Source organism: Gorilla gorilla, chromosome 5 (genome assembly GCF_029281585.2).
Source record: "Gorilla gorilla gorilla isolate KB3781 chromosome 5, NHGRI_mGorGor1-v2.1_pri, whole genome shotgun sequence".
NCBI lineage: Eukaryota > Metazoa > Chordata > Mammalia > Primates > Hominidae > Gorilla > Gorilla gorilla.
In genome coordinates, this window is record NC_073229.2 from 43,990,407 (window position 1) to 44,007,218 (window position 16,812).

Genomic DNA, 16,812 nt, shown 5'->3' on the forward strand with positions numbered 1-16,812 from the left:
CCCCTAAATCCCACATTCTGCACTCTTGGCACTCACATTATCCAGTCAGAGGCCATCACTCTTATATCAATGCACTATATCTGGGTCAAGCATAGGCTTATCCTTGTAAATTTCATCCTTTTTCTTTATTATGAGTTGATATTGTCTGTCTTTTCCACTGGACTACTATTTCCTCCAGAGCAAAAACTTTGTGTGATGTATCTTTCTATGGAGCTGGCACAGAGTATATGTGCAGCAATTTTTTTAACATAATTTGTATATTTTCTTTTTTCAAAGAAAAACTTTTCATCTTAAAATATTTTAAAAATACAAGTCAGCAAAAAGCAAGCAAATTAAAATAATGTCTAATCCCACACCCAGAAATATTTACTCTTATTATTGTAGTATAATCATTAGGCATATGGCTTATACTGTATAATCTGACTAATCTATAATCACACATGGCAATTAATTGCTTAATACGTCATTTGTCTATTTCAAGTGTCCTAAGCATCTTTCTATATCAGATATTCTTCAATATCACGTTAAGGGCTACATAATATTCTGCCCTATTATAAATAATAAATTTATTTAACCAATTATCTCCTGTTAGTGTTCTGAGTTTCTTGTTATTTTTCACTTCTGTAACTGAATAATACTGCTACTATTGCTCCCCAATCAAACCGAGGGTCAGGCTGCTTATTCTTGGGGCCCAATAATGAGATGCAGATGAACTGGGAAATAAGCGAGTTTCTTTTTTCTTTTTCTTTTTTTTTTTTTTTTGAGACGGAGTCTTGCTCTGTCACCCGGGCTAGAGTGCAGTGGCACAATCTTGTCTCACTGCAACCTCCACCTCCCGGGTTCAAGTGATTCTCATGTCTCAGCCTCCCGAGTAGCTAGGATTACAGGTGCGTGCCACCGCACCCGGCTAATTTTTATATTTTTAGTAGAAATGGGGTTTCACCACGTTGGCCAGGCTGGTCTCAAACTCCTGACCTCAGGTGATATGACCACCTCGACCTCCCGAAGTGCAGGGATTACAGGCGTGAGCCACCGTGCCTGGCCAGGAGTTTATTTTTGTAACGGGGTACACAGAGAAGGCCTGGAAATTATGGCCAGACCAACTCAAAATCACAAAGTTTTCCAGAGCTTATATACCTTCTAAGCTGCATGTCTACAAAGTGTGCATGCATTTAAAGACATACCCTTGGTGGGCTTTGGTTACATTCCAGCCTTTGTATAAGGGCACTGGCTTTTTTTTTTTTTTTTGCTTTTAATATTTAACTTAACCACTCAGTCAGTGCTAAAACCGTTGTCATGGAGGCCTGCCTGTTCAGCCATTAGGGAGACCTGGCCTGCCGCACTATGTTCTGCTATGTCAAATGAAAACGATTCTCTCCTTGACCAAACTCTAGCCAGGCTCCACTGTACATTCTTCTCAACTAGGCCTCAACCTTGACCTTTAAAGACTAAAGACACTAACATAGTTTCTAAGACCACATCCCTAGGATGACTTTAGTCCCCCTTAAAGTGCCTGCCTGAGAAAACTCAAGACTGCCAAAAGAATGCACTGTTGTTCCAAACAACACCTGAAGATAAAGCCCCTGTCTCCCACTTCTGTGGGAAGGTAGGAGCTTAACTTCTGTAAGCACCAGTTAGCAAATGTAGATGGGTTTCATATGAACTAATCTCTTTCTGATTTTTGTACTTTTTCACTCCACTGAGCCCTGCTCACCCCCTTTTCTGTTCCTTCATTTTGCCTTTAAAATGCTCAGTGACAAGCTGGGCTCGGTGGCTCATGCCTGTAATCACAGCACATTGGGAGGCCGAGGTGGGCGGATCACCTGAAGTCAGGAGATGAGACCAGCCTGGCCAACATGGTGAAAACCCGTCTCTACTAAAAATACAAAAATTAGCCAGGCACGGTAGCAGGTGCCTGTAATCCCAGCTACTCAGGAGGCTGAGGCAGGAGAATCCCTTGAACCTGGGAGGTGGAAGTTGCAATGAGTGGGATTGCGCCATTGCACTCCAGCCTAGGCGATAAGACCAAAATGCTCAGTCACTTCTGCACAAATTTAAGTTGAATTCATTTCATGCTCTACTCTTCTTTATTGGAATATTGTATGGATTAGAATCTGTACTGGGTGCAGGGGTCTCAGGATCAAGTGGCATCTCTTGATCTGCTGAAAAGCTAAATCTCAGAAATGTCTCAAATGCCACGTTTTCGTTTTGTTTTTATTTTTTGAGACAGAGTTTCACTCTTGTTGCCCAGGCTGAAGTGCAGTGGCGTGGTCTCAGCTCACTGCAACCTCTGCCTCCCAGGTTCAAATGATTCTCCTGCCTTAGGCCTCCCGAGTAGCAGGGATTACAGGCGCCACCACGCCGGGTTAATTTTTTGTATTTTTAGTAGAGACAGGGTTTCATCATGTTGGCCAGGTTGGTCTCGAACTCCTGACCTTAGGTGATCCACCCACCTCGGCCTCCCAAAGTGCAGGGATTGCAGGCATGAGCCACCACTCTCCGCCGGGAAGTTGTAAATCATGCAACCCCCAGTTAGTGACTGTGGGGCAGTAAAAAACTTACAGAAATACAAGCTAAGCAGTGGCACGTTATTGTCTATGCCTATTCTTTAGCAAAGTTCGGGACCCTACCATAATTCTTACCTGTTCTTGTGAATGCAGCTTCAATCTCCACAAAAGAAGGTGGAGGTCAGTTTTCCTGCCTCAAAGTTTATCTGTAAACTGAATTCCTCTTGTAATTATCTTGGCCTCTGCTCTAGAATCAGCAAAAAAACAGTTTAGCCTGTGAGGTGAGAAGCAAGATGGAGTCAGTCAGTCATGTTAGATTTCTGTCATTAGCATCAGTGTGAGCAAATAAATTTCTGCCATTTAAGCCTCCCAGTGTATGGTATTTGTTATGGCAACCCTAGCAAACTAATATGATTACTAACAGTGAAATCTGGAGCAAGAAAATAATTACTGTGCAATAACAGTATAGAACTTTAACAGAACTCTAATTATACACCTTTTAGGAATACAGTAAAATAGAAAGTGCTTGCTTGTTAAAAAAAAAAAAAAAAAAAAAATGACAAGTGGGCAGGACATGGTAGCTCACACCTGTAATCCCAGCACTTTGGGAGGCCGAGGCAGGCAGATCACCTGAGGTCAGGAGTTCGAGACCAGCCTGGCCAACATAGAGAAACCCTGTCTCTACTAAAAATACAAAAATTAGCTGCGCGTGGTGGCGCATGCCTGTAGTCCCAGCTACTCGGGAGGCTGAGGCTGGAGGATTGCTTGAACCTGGGAGGCAGAGGTTGCAGTGAGCCAAGATCCCACCACTGCACCCCAAGCCTGGGTGACAAAGTGAGACTCCGTCTCAAAAAAAAAAAGATTTATGTCAATATCCTTGGCAAGAGAGAAAAGATGGAAGCAAATAGGCCATTGTAATAATTGAGAGAAGTGGATAAACGGGATATGAAATACGAGGAGGTAAAACTCAGCACAACTTGGGACTCCTTTCAGAAGCGAAGAAGAGGTAATGTCCAGGATGGCTCCAAGTTCCTGACTCCAGGTCGAGTGGAGATGAAACTGAGAAGAAGGCATGAAGTGTTGCAGGCAGATAAGCAAAGGAAGAGTCAGGAAGCAAAGAGGGCAGGGCATGAGCATGGAAAAAGCGCCAATGTTTAGGGGTTTATGTGTAGGAAAAGTTATCTAATGCCAGAAGAGAGCGTTTAATCTCCCTTTAAAGAGGTGGCCAAAGATAGACTGTCCACGAGGGGAATTCTTCATTTTAGAGTCATAACAGCAAACCAAGGGCAAAAGAGACAGATCTCACTTATCTGTGAATGCAGAAAACAAAACGCGTCCTTTATGTCAATGTCTTGAGTTCTTTTTCCCGGGTTGACTGACTAAATATCTCAGTACAGATACTTTTGCCCCCTTCCAAAACACATCTTCCCATGACCCCGACGTGATTTGAACACGCAACCTTCTGATCTGGAGTCAGACGCGCTACCGTTGCGCCACGAGGTCACAGAAACCATCTATTTTCCTTTTAAGATAAGTATCTAATCTTCTCCTCCTCCCAATTTCTTTATTATTTGATTTGATCTCTTTTCACAGTTTCGCTAAGGCTTTTTTTGAGAAAAATAAGGGAGTGGCCGGATTAAATATTAACCCCAAACCCAAATAAATGCTCCATATATGAAAAACAGTTGTTTCTCAAGTTCAATCTTTCTATTTCTCGAATTTCTCTGTTTCGAGAAAAAGTGTCTATGTGTTGGGTTTAGATTAGCAGTGAAACAGTAATAAGAACGGTTATGAAGTTTGTACTACTACTTTCTGTAAATGCGCTAGACTACTCCCTCTTCAGGAAGAGAATTCCAGCATTGCACTGCCCCGCAAGACCTGGCCTAGCTAGCACTTACTTCACTCAAACCCATCCGCACACCCGCCCCATCCTCAACCTAATGGGATTCGAAAGCCTAACATAAATAATATCTCTTGCCTAAACGCTCACTTCTCAGTTCAAATTCGCGGGCCCTCTGGTCTCTATTGTGTACACAAGCCATTCAGTTCACAACAATAACCCCAAAGAATCCGTTAACATTTACTGAACTCACCGTTTTCCACTAGCCCCATGGATTAACTTCCTCCAGCCTAGCTATTCTCAAGAAGTGCCTCACGGTCGAAAGCAGCAGGGAACCTAGGAAAAAGGGAACCCCACACCTACTGAATCAGAAACTGGGCGTGGGGCCCACCAGTCTGTTTTAACTAGCCTTCCAGGAGATTGGGATGTAGGAAAAAGTTTGAGAATCACTGTTCCAGCCTAGAAACCCGATATTTTGCTCTTTCAAGAAAATAAGGCCGGGCGCGTCGGCTCTGGGAGGCCGAGGAGGGCGGATCACCTGAGGTCGGGAGTTCAAGACCAGCCTGACCAATATGGAGAAACCCCGTCTCTACTAAAAATACGAAATTAGCCGGGCTTGGTGGCGCATGCCTGTAATCCCGGCTACTCGGGAGGCTGAGGCAGGAGAATCGCTTTAACCTGGGAGGCAGGGGTTGCGGTGAGCCGAGATCGCACCACTGCACTCCAGCATGGGCAATAAGAGCGAAACTCCGTCTCAAAAAAAAAAAAAAAAAAAAAAAAAAAAAAAAGAGAGAGAGAGAGAAAGAAAAGAAAAGAAAAGAAAAGTCCAGCCTTCCAAGATGGAGGAAGGACAGTGTATTAGTTAACTGTGCTCCTGTAACAAATACTACAGACTGGGTGGCTTAGACAAAAATCATTTTCTCACAGTTCTGGAGACTAGAAGTCCGAGATCAAAGTACTAGTCTGTTTGATTTTTTTTTTCTCCCCTGAGGCCTTTTTTGTTGGCTTGCAGGTGACTATCTTCTCCCTCTGCCTTTAAATGATTTTTTCTCTGTGTGTCCGTGTTCTAATCTCTTCTTATAAGGACACCAGCCCTTATGATTTGGGCCCTACTTTCATGATCTCAAAATACCTTAATTACCCCCTTTAAAGACCGTATCTCCAAATACTGTCACATTCTTTTTCCCTTTATTTATAAACATTATTTCATTCATTTGTCCATTTTGCAGATGAAATACTGTCACATTCTGAAGTACTAGAGATTAGGGCTTCAACATATGAATTTAAGGGGGTTGGAGGAAGGCTAAATTTATTTCACACAGGTAGTTTCCAGACGAAGCTGTACTGACAATATCCGAGCCTGGCATAGGGAAAAGGGATAGGAATGGGGGCTCTATGGTGAACATCTACTGTCTCTTTGCTTTTCCCACTCCTGGTTTAGGATTTAGCTTTCTCAGGGCTCTCAAAATCAGCGACTCCTCAATCAGCTTTCCAGATGACAAAATTTTGTTTCTGTTATCTCCTCTCCCTATTTGGATGTATATTTTAGTGCTGTTTGAGTGAGATCTGCGGAGTATGCAAAAGTAAATTCTTGTGTTTAACCCTCGATCTTTACCTGGAAACATCGTAAGGCAGCGGTGGTTCCCTGCATGTGGAAAGCAGTCTGGTTCTGCCTTTGCCTCTCCAGCTCTCAACTCAAACATTCCTTTCTCATCGTGGCCTTTCTCTCTGCCAATCAAAAGATAAAGCACTCGATCAGTAGTTATTGACGTACCATATTCCTGCCCTTGGCAGTTATCTAGTTGAAATTTCACAGCATTTTTTATATAGTTTAATATATTTTAATAGCAAACTTACAGGAACAGCACAGAAGACAGACAACATTAAAAACATGTATTTGCATATAGGACAACTCAGAAAAGTATAGTGAATGGATGAAATCTCAGAAAAGTATAGTGAATGAATGATAAAGATGCTACAACACCATTTAGTTTCCGTCAATAAGAAATTTACTTGTTTTAAAAAAAAATCCAAATGCTGGCATTGTCCAGAAAAATTTAACAGATTTATTTATAATTATTATAAAGTTGAACCGCTGAAACTTGTTCACTGAAACATTTTAACTTGCATTAAGGCTGTTATATTTCCGCATTTATATTAAAAATTCACACCCAAATGAAAATGGAAAAACTGCCAATACCTGATTTCTGTCCCCTATTTTTCCACTCGCAATCATATACCTAAGTACCTTTTGACCCCATGGGAAAAAAAATAACGTTCAGAACTACCAATAACAGGAAGAAGATAATTTTTTTTAATGAAATGTTTCCCATCATGGTGGATTCTTAAGCACGTTCTCCACGTATGCGGCGTGCTAGCTGGATGTCTTTTGGCATAATTGTTACACGTTTGGCATGGATAGCCCACAGGTTGGTGTCTTCAAAAAGGCCAACCAGATAGGCCTCACTTGCAAAGCAACTATAGCTGCTCTCTGGAAGCGCAGATCTGTTTTAAAAGTCCTGAGCAATTTCTCGCACCAGACGCTGGAAGGGAAGTTTGCGAATCAGAAGTTCAGCGGACTTCTGATAACGTCTAATTTCACGGAGTGCCACAGTACCGGGCCTGTAACGATGAGGTTTCTTCACCCCTCCAGTAGTGGGCGCACTCTTGCGAGAGGCTTTTGTAGCCAGTTGCTTCCCGGGTGCTTTGCCACCGGTCGATTTGCCGGTCGATTTGCGGGCAGTCGGCATTCTACGAGCCGTGGTAGAGAGACCTCCTTACTTACCCCGCTTCTCCTTTGGCTGGAGCTCGGCGAGCGAGAGGCGGCGCTGGGCTGGCGTTGGAGAGCGACGGCAGGACGGCGGCGGCTACGAACACAATTGCAGTATTTTTTTTTTTTTTTGACAGAGTCTCGCACTGTAGCCCCGGCTGGAGTCTGGAGTGCAGCGGCACTCAGGCGGCCGCCACCACGCCCAGCTAATTTTTGTATTTTTAGTAGAGACGGGGTTTCTCTGTTTTGGCCAGACCAGTCTCGAACTCCCGACCTCGTGATTCGCCTGCCTCGGCCTCCCAAAGTGCTGGGATTACAGGCGTGAGCCACCGCGCCCGGCCATTAGATTTTTTTTTACCATTAGATTAAACTTCGTCTTTCCCCAACCAGGCTGTAAGTTTTTTTCAGGGGTTGGAAATTCCTTGGTTTACAACAATGATTTCACTATACTTAGTACATTTACAGCTCATAGGGAGGAGATTATTTTCCATCAAAAAATTGTTCTGATTCGTAACCCGGGACCACGTGGCCTAATGGATAAGGCGTCTGACTTCGGATCAGAAGATTGAGGGTTCGAATCCCTCCGTGGTTATTTGAGGTACTCACTACTCTGGTGTTATTTTCCTTCCTCAAAGCTGGTAATCAGAAATGTACTTCTTTCCATTTACTTCACTAAGTTATCTTCATTGTAGATCCCTTCCTTCACATCCCTTGCCTTTGCTGTGTACTTAGTCTGTTTATCCTCTCTCTCTCCACCATAATGCCATACAGTCCATCTTCTGGGCCTGCGCTACTCAAAATTTGGTCCAGTCCCTGAACCAGTAACATAACCTGGGAGCTTCTTAAAAATGACAACTTTTCGAGGCCGACCTCCCTTGCTAGTCCGCACTACACTTGACCTACCTAGAATCGCTGTGTGTAGGCTCTAGGATTCTGGGTTTTAACCAAGCTATCCAAGTGGTTCGTTTGCACACTCGAGTGTGAGAACCATTTACAGACCTTACAGGCTGTAGAATGCACTCCAGACCATAAAGCACGTCAGACCCAATTACAATTTAGCGCCAACCTACGTGAGTTTTAAGGCTATTACGACAGGGGTAATGTGAAGCTCCCACGGGAACCTCTTGGAAAGACTGGGGTACGAAGGAAGGCAGAAAAGAGGTCCACACGTTTGACAAAAGTATCTTCTAACAAATACAGAAGACTGGTAGAATTAGAAGAATCACCATTTGCAACCCTTAGAAAAATAATAGAGCAAAGCAACGAGCGAGCTTAACGACCTTAATTAAAACCGTTAGGAAAAGGTGGTTGGGAAATAACATATGCTCATGGTGTTAAGTGCCACCCCAAAACTACTTGTCAATTGCAGAGAGAAATAAAGAACCTTGGGGGGCACCACTCGGTCTTCACCATCAGCAGGATATCCCTACAAGTGCCTTCTGATGTGAAGTTAGCACAGTGTAAAGAACAGCGTCTGGGCAAAAATGTTTAACCTAAATCTAATCACTCAAATTAATCACAAAAGCAATCATTTAGATTTATCTTCTAATTTAAAAGGAACAAAAATAAATTAAAAGATGCCATAAGGAAATAATGAGACAAATCCAGAATGTAGGACATTCTGTGAGACAATTAGACTTTTTTGCTTATTTTGTTTTGTTTGTTTTGTTTTGAGACAGGGTCTTGCTCTGTCGCCCAGGGCTGGAGTGCAGTGGTGAAATCACGGCTCACTGCAGCCTCGACTTCCGGTGATCAAGTGATCCTCACCTCAGCCTCCCGAGTAGCTGGGACCACAGGCACACACCACCATGCCTGGCTAATTATTTTTCTGTTTTTTGTAGAGACCGGATCTCCCTGTGTTTCCCAGGCTGGGGGAAGGAAGGGAGGAAAGGAGGAAGGGAGGAAGGGAGGGAGGGGAAGATTAAAAGATGTCATGAGGAAATAACAATAAAAAGAAAAAGCTGGGAAACTGTTCTAATGTGAAAGAATAGGAAACATAAAAACTGACTCTAAAAATATATTAGATAAATAAATACTCAGATGTTTTTAGTCACTTATTTAGAGTTTGTTTCCGTCGCCCAGGCTGGAATGCAGTGGCGCGATCACTGTAACCTTGAACTCCTGAGCTCAAGCCATCCTCCCGCCTAAAATTCCGGAGTAGCTGGGATTACAGGAGCGCGCCACCAGGCCAGGCTGATTTTTTAAAATCTGTTTTGTACAGAGGCACAAGAGAAGGGCTTGTTTTGTTACAGGTGCTCTCAAACCCTGGGGTCAAGAAATCCCGCGTCAGCATTCCAAAACGTTACAGGCATGAGCCACTGCACCCAACCAGATATGAGATATTTTTAAAGAATTGCTCGATTGTTTTAGTTTTGTTCATGATATTGTAGTTAAATAAAAGACGCATGTTTAGGCGACACATGTTTATGGATTTTGGTGTTCTATATCATAATGTCTGCAAGTGAGTTTCATATGATTCAGTAGAAATAGGTAGATGAGGCTAAGACGGCAAAATGTTAATTATTGAATGTGGGTGATGAGTATACAGATAATTGCCTATTCTTTCACATTCTTTATATGTTTGAAAGTTTTTACGATAAAAAATTTAATTTTTCAAGAAGGCTTGACAGAGGCTGTGCTATTTTTAAAAAGGCCTTGAAGGATGAGCTCTGGGGCTCCAAGCAAATATGGCAGAGGTCAGGCTGAAGAAACCCGCACCATCTGAGATAGGGCTGGTCCTTTCACGTCTCAGGAGTTCCAGGCCCCCTTGACAGAGTGACCAGAAGAGGAGCTGAAAAGGTCGGACAGATGCAGAAGATGAAGGCCTCCCATGTCATCTGCGATCTTCTCGCTAGGCCACAGGGTACCTTAAAGGCATTAAAGGAGGTAAGGGACACAGTCAGAAACACATTCTGGGTTAGTGCTAACTTAGCTCTACCTACATAATCTGCCCTCAACTACATTTCCGGTGTTATCTCTCATCAATGCCCTTCCCAGTACCCCTCCAAAAAGCAATGTTTCAACTAGAGGGAACTTTCTTCAGTTTCTCCCATATTCCTTGAGGTTTAGTTTCGGAACACTACCCTACCCCATTTTCTCACCCCACACCAATTTGTCTCATTTTAACACATCCTTCAGATCCAGATCTGAGCTTAAGTATAATTCATTCCAAAAATACTTAATTAAGCACCTATGGAGGACTCAGAGGTAAAGAAGGTAAAACTGGAACCTTTCTTCGTGAAGCTTGGAGTCTAAGTGACCCTCCAGGCAACCACCTAAAACCTTTGTGGTTGAGATCCAGAACTCTTTCTGTGGGCCACTTACTGTGTTACGGCTGCACTTCTCACTTGCACTCAGTTGTTTCATTGTTAACTTCTGTAATCCTTTAGAAATCTCGCTCACCATTGAATGAGCAGTACCTAGCAAAGTGCTTGGCTTTTGCTATTTCACATAAAAAGAATTTGAAAAAAATAGGCAATTCTCTGTCTCACTACCCATATTCAAAGTGCTTATTTTTATTCTAAAAAAATAAAATTTTTGGAAGAATGAAGAAATGAATATATTATTTAAGAGATCAGGAACTGGAGGCCAAAAGACTAAGAAGTTGTTGCAATAACTTAATGAGAAGTTTCTCATGAGTACGTCTAAGTACCTAAACTAAGTACCTCATTTTAAAAAGTGGTCTGAGTAGCTGGGCATGTTGGCACGCGCACCTGTAATCCCAGCTACTAGGGAGGCTGAGGCAAGAGAATTGCTTGAACCCGGGAGGTGGAGGTTGCAGTGAGCCAAGGTCGTGCCACTGCACTCCAGCCTGGATGACAGAGCGAGACTCCGTCAAAAAAAAAACAAAGAAAAAAAAAGGTGGTCTGAGGGCTGGGGAAGAAGAGCCAGATTTGAGAGCTAATTAGAAGGTTGAATTGAGGGCCTGCTGGGAAGGGAATCAGAGGGAGGTAAAAGGACAAGGGGAGTCTTCGGTCTTGGTAGCCAGTCTTCGGTTTTGGTATCTCATCAAAAATTTGGATTGTTGGAGGAAATTCAAGTTTGAGGAAAATGATGGAACATTCCTTTGGGGTTGCATTGCTTTTGAGATGCCCATGGACATGCAAGAAAAAAAAATAGGACAACTGTATATTCTGGAGCCCAGAGGAGAGAGATCTGGAGTAGAGACGATTTTCAATCCATCCGCACATGAGCAGTAGTTCATCAATCATTCCTTACCCTTCTTCTGTTCATAGAGTTGGGCCATTGATGAAATACAGAATCCCTGACTTGCTCACTAATACTCACACACACACACACGCATAGTATTGTGGTAATGGTAGTGCAGTTTTAGAACCTGGGGTTCTGCTCTTCCTTTGGAAGTGGTCTTTGAATATAATTTCAAACTATTCACAGAATATCAGATGCAGTTGTTCTTCCCCTTGTGAGAGAAGGCCCCATAAACGAAAGAGGATTTGACCAGCAAAAATATTTTTTACTTTCTAGTTTCTTTCAGAAATGTTCTTTCAGCTGGTTAAAATATTCTGAGTTTTATGAAAAGACAGAAGCCTATCTTCACTGCAGAACATTTTGATGAATCTAGATTCTGGGGTTTTACAATGATAGTTACAATTGTACTGACATTTGTTGAGCCGATAGTATGTCGCAGGCACTGGACTTTGTCAGAAAATATAGGGGATCTCTGTGGAACATCTTTGTTATTTATTGAGGATAATTTTCTTTCTTTTTATTTTTTAATCTATTTTTTATTTTTTTTTACCCCCGAGACGGAGTCTTGCTCTGTCGCCCTGGCTGGAGTGCAATGGCGCGATCTCGGCTCACTGTAAACTCCGCCTCCTGGGTTCAAGCGATTCTCCTGCCTCAGTCTCCCGAGTAGCTGAGATTACAGGCGTGCACCACCACCTTGGCTAATTTTTTTGTATTTTTAGTAGAGACGGGGTTTCGCCATGTTGGGCAGTTTCAAACTCCTGACCTCATGATCTGCCCGCCTTGGCCTTCCAAAGTGCTGGGATTACAGGTGTGAGCCACCGCGCCCGGCCTGAGGATAATTTTCTTACTAGGCAAAAGTATGAGAATTGTAAAAGTTGTTGAAACATATTCCTGATTTGCATTATAAAAAAGACCCAAAGAACATTCTTAGCGTATCATGTATGTGCCTGAATTTGAAGTTTGTTGATTGCTTCCAAGTTTTATTCTTAAGATACGAATTCAGCTATTATTAAATCCCTAATAAAAGGAGTACAATGTGTGATGTATAGAAACATGTAAGATATTTAATAAGCTTCTTGGTATCTGTAGTCGTGGCCGAGTGGTTAAGGCGATGGACTAGAAATCCATTGGGGTCTCCCCGCGCAGGTTCGAATCCTGCCGACTACGGGGGTGGGCTTTTGCATCTTCAAGCAGGTTTCATCCAACCGATCGATATTTCACATGTAAAAAGGCTTTCGATTTTTTACTAGTTAACATCAAAATGGATTTCTTGGGGATTCAGGGCAGGACAATTTCAATTTATGTCTCAGAGGTCCTCAAAATGGATTTCTCATTGCCCAAAGTAAACCTTATCTCTGATCTTTTACAAGTTACATCATAATGGATATTTCATTGTTCAGGAAGGAATCATTGTGCACAAGGATGGATTTCTCATTACCCACGAAGGAATCATACTTCATGAGTAAACCAAGTCAAAGGAACAAATAAAACTATATTTTGTTTTAATCGGAGGGTTTTGGGTTCAAAATCCTTATAATCAGAAAGAAATAAAATTTCATATATTCATGTTTAGGAGGACGCGGTAATCCCAAAACGTTTTTTTCTATACGTATAACGCCTATGTTGGTTCATCGGAGGGCCAGTGGCGCAATGGATAACGCGTCTGACTACGGATCAGAAGATTCCAGGTTCGACTCCTGGCTGGCTCGTTCAATTTTGGCGGAAACTTTGAGGTTTACATAAATGCCCCTTCCCTGGGCACTTATACATTTTATGTATTTTATTATTTTAATTTTTAAAAGAATTACACAAGATGACAAAAATTTTTATAATACAGACTCCAGCTTCAGTTCACTATTGTTTTACATACATAAGTCTTTTTTTTTTTTAAATCACATCACCAAATTGATAAGTTTCAGAACTGACCAATTTTCACATTGCTTGATAAAACTTAATACAGGGGATTTTTTTTTTCTTTTTTTGAGATGTATCACTGTGTCTCCCAGGCTGCAGAGCGGTGGCGCGATCTCAGCTCACCGCAACCTCTGCTTCCTGGGTTCAAGCGATTCTCCTAGCCTCAGCCTCCAGAGTAGCTGGGATTACAGGCATGTGCCACGACACCCAGCTAATTATTTTTGTATTTTTAATAGACAGGGGGTTTCGCCATGTTGGCCAGGCTGGTCTGGAACTCCTGATCTCAAGTGATCAGCCCGCCTCGCCCTCCCAAAGTGCTAGATTACAGGCGTGAGCCACCACGTCTGTTTGGGAAAACCTTGTGTCATTCTGTGAGAGTTACGATTGAGAATTCACAAACAGAAAATTTCTAGATAGCAAACAATTTTTGTTTCTTTTCTATCCTTTTCGCATACACATAATTTCAAGAATCACTTGAAACAAAAATCAAGTCTCTTCTCTGCTCCCTGTCCTCTAGCAATTTTTAAAGTTATTGAAACATATTCCTGATTTGCATTACAGAAAACACCCAAAGAACATTCTCAGCTTACCACATATGCGCCTGAACTTGAAGTTTGTTGATTCCTTCTAAGTTTTGTCGGCAGGACGTGAACTCAGCTATTAAATTCCTGGTAAAGCGAGAGGTACAATATGTGACATATAATAACATGTACGACGTTTGAGAAAACTTTTGACACCTATAGTCGTGGCTGAGTGGTTCAGCCTACTTTTTAAACATTTAAATAGCTTATTTTAAAATTATTTACCTACATATCTCTAAATAATATGTTTGTATGGTCCTTCTGTTGACTTTATATAAGAGGAGTAACTGGTTCACTTTCTTCTTCACACCCTAGGACCCCCGACACACACATGCTCCCTTTCTAAGTCTTCTCATATGGTTATAGCACAATATATGATACTTTTATTTTTGTAGCTTAAAATATGACAACTTTATAAACATAATTCAACAAGTGGGCAAAGAAATACATTGTTAAGTTTTCCTTTCCTTGCAATTTTTATTTTTCCCTGGCATTAGTACATAATTGTCTTTTCTTGTTGTTTTACTGCTTAAGTTTCTAGACACTTTTCATTAATTCAACCCCAAGCATTTCGTCAGTTGTCTAAACATTTCTCCAAAAGTTCAAAAGCTTTGCACAGTCTGTAGATTTCATCCTACTTTAAACATGTCTCCTTATGCATCTGTATTAGTTTGAGTAAACAGAAAAATAAGAACAGGAAAAAAAGTGTCACCTACAGCCTGCTCAAATCTGGACATGTTACTATATGTCACATATGGTACCTCTCATTTTACTAGGGATTTAATAATACTAGGTGAGTTCGTGTCCTACCAATAAAACTCGGAAGGAATAGCTGAAATAACTTTTGAAGTTTGCTGTAAATGTTAGTGTTTGTAATTATGCAGAACGGCGGTTTAGAGTTTTATCTTTGCTCTACCATTTACTAGCTGCATGACTTTGGGCAAGTTAGTTAACCTCTGCAAACCCCAACTTGCAGACAAACCCCAATTTGTCTCATTTGTAAAGTAAGAGTAATAGCAAGTATTTACTTCGTAGAATTGCGAGGAGTAAATGATTCAGAACTTGGAATAGTGCATGGTATCTATTAACTGTTCAAACAATCAAAGCTAAAACTACTGCTTTTGCTATTTTTAATCTAATTAGGATAGTAACGTATTGCAACCATAGATATGGATCTCTGAGGGAGGTGCAAATCAAAATAAGTTCCCTTACGGTGTCCATGACAATTATACCAATTTCCTCCTCCTATGAGGTAGATCTATTTTTGGAAGGGGAAAAAACAAACCCACAGAACGCTCCCTAGCAGAGGATGGTTTCGATCCATCGACCTCTGGGTTATGGGCCCAGCACGCTTCCGCTGCGCCACTCTGCTCCACGGGTCAGAAAACCTAGAGTTAATAGTCACCTTTTTTCTAGCGTGTCAAGTTTCCAAATCTCAAAATTATGTCTTCTCTTTTTTTTTTTTTCCATAGCAGTAATCTGTTCGTAACATGGCCATAGGCTTAGACTACTACTAAGAAAAGAGTTAATAAGAAATAGGAAAAAGGTTATCTTAGGTACACTTCTCCGATGTAATGTTTGTCACTGTGTATTGTGTGAATGTGTACAGTAAATACATAAGAGAAAATCTGCTAATATTTCAAATGTCATGTTTTAAAGTCATTGTAAGTTATAAAAATTTAAACACTTCTGAAGAAATAAACGTACTTTTCCTTTTTTCCATGTTGTAATTTGCTAATTCATAATCTGTAGGGGGTCTTGAGCCACATGTGAGGAAAAAAACGGCACATTCATGCACATTTTCAGATAATACTATAAGGGGGTTCACGGAATATCTAGCCTTCTCTGATGTAATGGTTCATTCCCTGTATGAATTTGAGAAAGTAACTGCATTCAGGTTTTCTGCCTCTGGAAATCAAGTGACTTCTTCCGTGATTTGCAGGGAGGGTTGAGGAAATCGCAGAGATCCAGGGAAGTTCTATGGAATCGCTTTAGCCTGGAACAGCTGATCCAAATATGAAGCAGGTAACCTTAGGTCATCCACTCAAACCAGACTACGTCTCTGCGAAGATCTGCTAAGCTTCTGAAGGTTGGAGAGACAGACACGGATGAAAAGATAAGGCCGCGGGCGTGGGAGTGAGTATGGAGAGAAGTCCAGGAGGGTTTAACAATAGGAATGAGTTGCTGAAGAATATAATTCAGAATGTTTGCAATAAAAGAGTGAAAACGTCTCTATAAACCCGGAAATAAGCCCCAAAATACCATAACATATTCCTGTATATATCTGCCTACTAAAAAAAGAGAAGGGGGTAGTTTTGAGGAGGCTAAAGTAACTGAGTATACAAGTGCCTAAGAGAAGCAGGAAAAGCAACTTTTTTCCCCCTGTAATATGTAATGTACTCCCCGCCATACAGTTATCTGAGCCAGCGAGCTAAAAGCTGTTGACCCCGACGTGATTTGAACACGCAACCTTCTGATCTGGAGTCAGACGCGCTACCGTTGCGCCACGAGGTCTCCGGGACACCTACTTTTTATTTACCTGTCAATCTGATTCATGAAAATAATTTCGGTACTGGTGAAGACCAGGCAGCTATTAACAGATACAAAATAGTACCTAGCTGCTTCCCTCTCGGTAAAATTGCTGTCCGCCCAATCACTGATTTCCTCTGCCTCCGAATTGCTTCATTTTCACCTGTCCTTGTTTATATTTCATTCCGTTTCTTACCTAGTTTTCCCTGTATATTCCAAATATAGACGTCTTGGGAGTTTCGTTGTTTTTATCTCTATAGAAATACATTCTGTTGAAGGTCAGTCCCTTTGGAATGGGGTTGTAGAGAGGAGGTAGCGAAGAGGGAATAATGAGGATCCTTCCTCTCCCGACTCCTCATTAAGGAACTCTGATCAAGGTGAGTTTTAAATTCGTTTCCAAAGTTCACTGCAGGTCACAACCAGTGTTTCCGTTAACGAATTCACGCGGGGGCTGGCAGGTTG

General features: G+C 41.7%; 1 long non-coding RNA gene, 6 other non-coding genes and 1 pseudogene across 7 annotated transcripts; 3 read left to right on the forward strand and 5 right to left on the reverse strand.

Annotated features, from left to right (window-relative positions):
- Positions 1-3,938: 3,938 nt before the first annotated feature.
- TRNAW-CCA (transfer RNA tryptophan (anticodon CCA)) lies at positions 3,939-4,010 on the reverse strand. The gene has a single exon. It is a non-coding gene; the product is annotated as a tRNA-Trp (tRNA).
- A 2,645-nt stretch (positions 4,011-6,655) lies between these two features.
- LOC101145566 (histone H3.3 type 1-like) lies at positions 6,656-7,445 on the reverse strand (annotated as a pseudogene).
- A 191-nt stretch (positions 7,446-7,636) lies between these two features.
- Positions 7,637-7,709, forward strand: TRNAR-UCG (transfer RNA arginine (anticodon UCG)). The gene has a single exon. It is a non-coding gene; the product is annotated as a tRNA-Arg (tRNA).
- Positions 7,710-9,604: 1,895 nt separating this feature from the next.
- LOC101153836 (uncharacterized) lies at positions 9,605-16,691 on the reverse strand. The gene is made up of 3 exons (XR_002006342.4): positions 16,547-16,691; positions 13,831-13,908; positions 9,605-9,984 (listed from the first exon to the last, which is right to left on the reverse strand). It is a non-coding gene; the product is annotated as an uncharacterized lncRNA (long non-coding RNA).
- TRNAS-AGA (transfer RNA serine (anticodon AGA)) lies at positions 12,412-12,493 on the forward strand. The gene has a single exon. It is a non-coding gene; the product is annotated as a tRNA-Ser (tRNA).
- TRNAR-ACG (transfer RNA arginine (anticodon ACG)) lies at positions 12,963-13,035 on the forward strand. Its single transcript has one exon. It is a non-coding gene; the product is annotated as a tRNA-Arg (tRNA).
- Positions 15,122-15,193, reverse strand: TRNAM-CAU (transfer RNA methionine (anticodon CAU)). The gene has a single exon. It is a non-coding gene; the product is annotated as a tRNA-Met (tRNA).
- TRNAW-CCA (transfer RNA tryptophan (anticodon CCA)) lies at positions 16,264-16,335 on the reverse strand. Its single transcript has one exon. It is a non-coding gene; the product is annotated as a tRNA-Trp (tRNA).
- Positions 16,692-16,812: the final 121 nt, after the last annotated feature.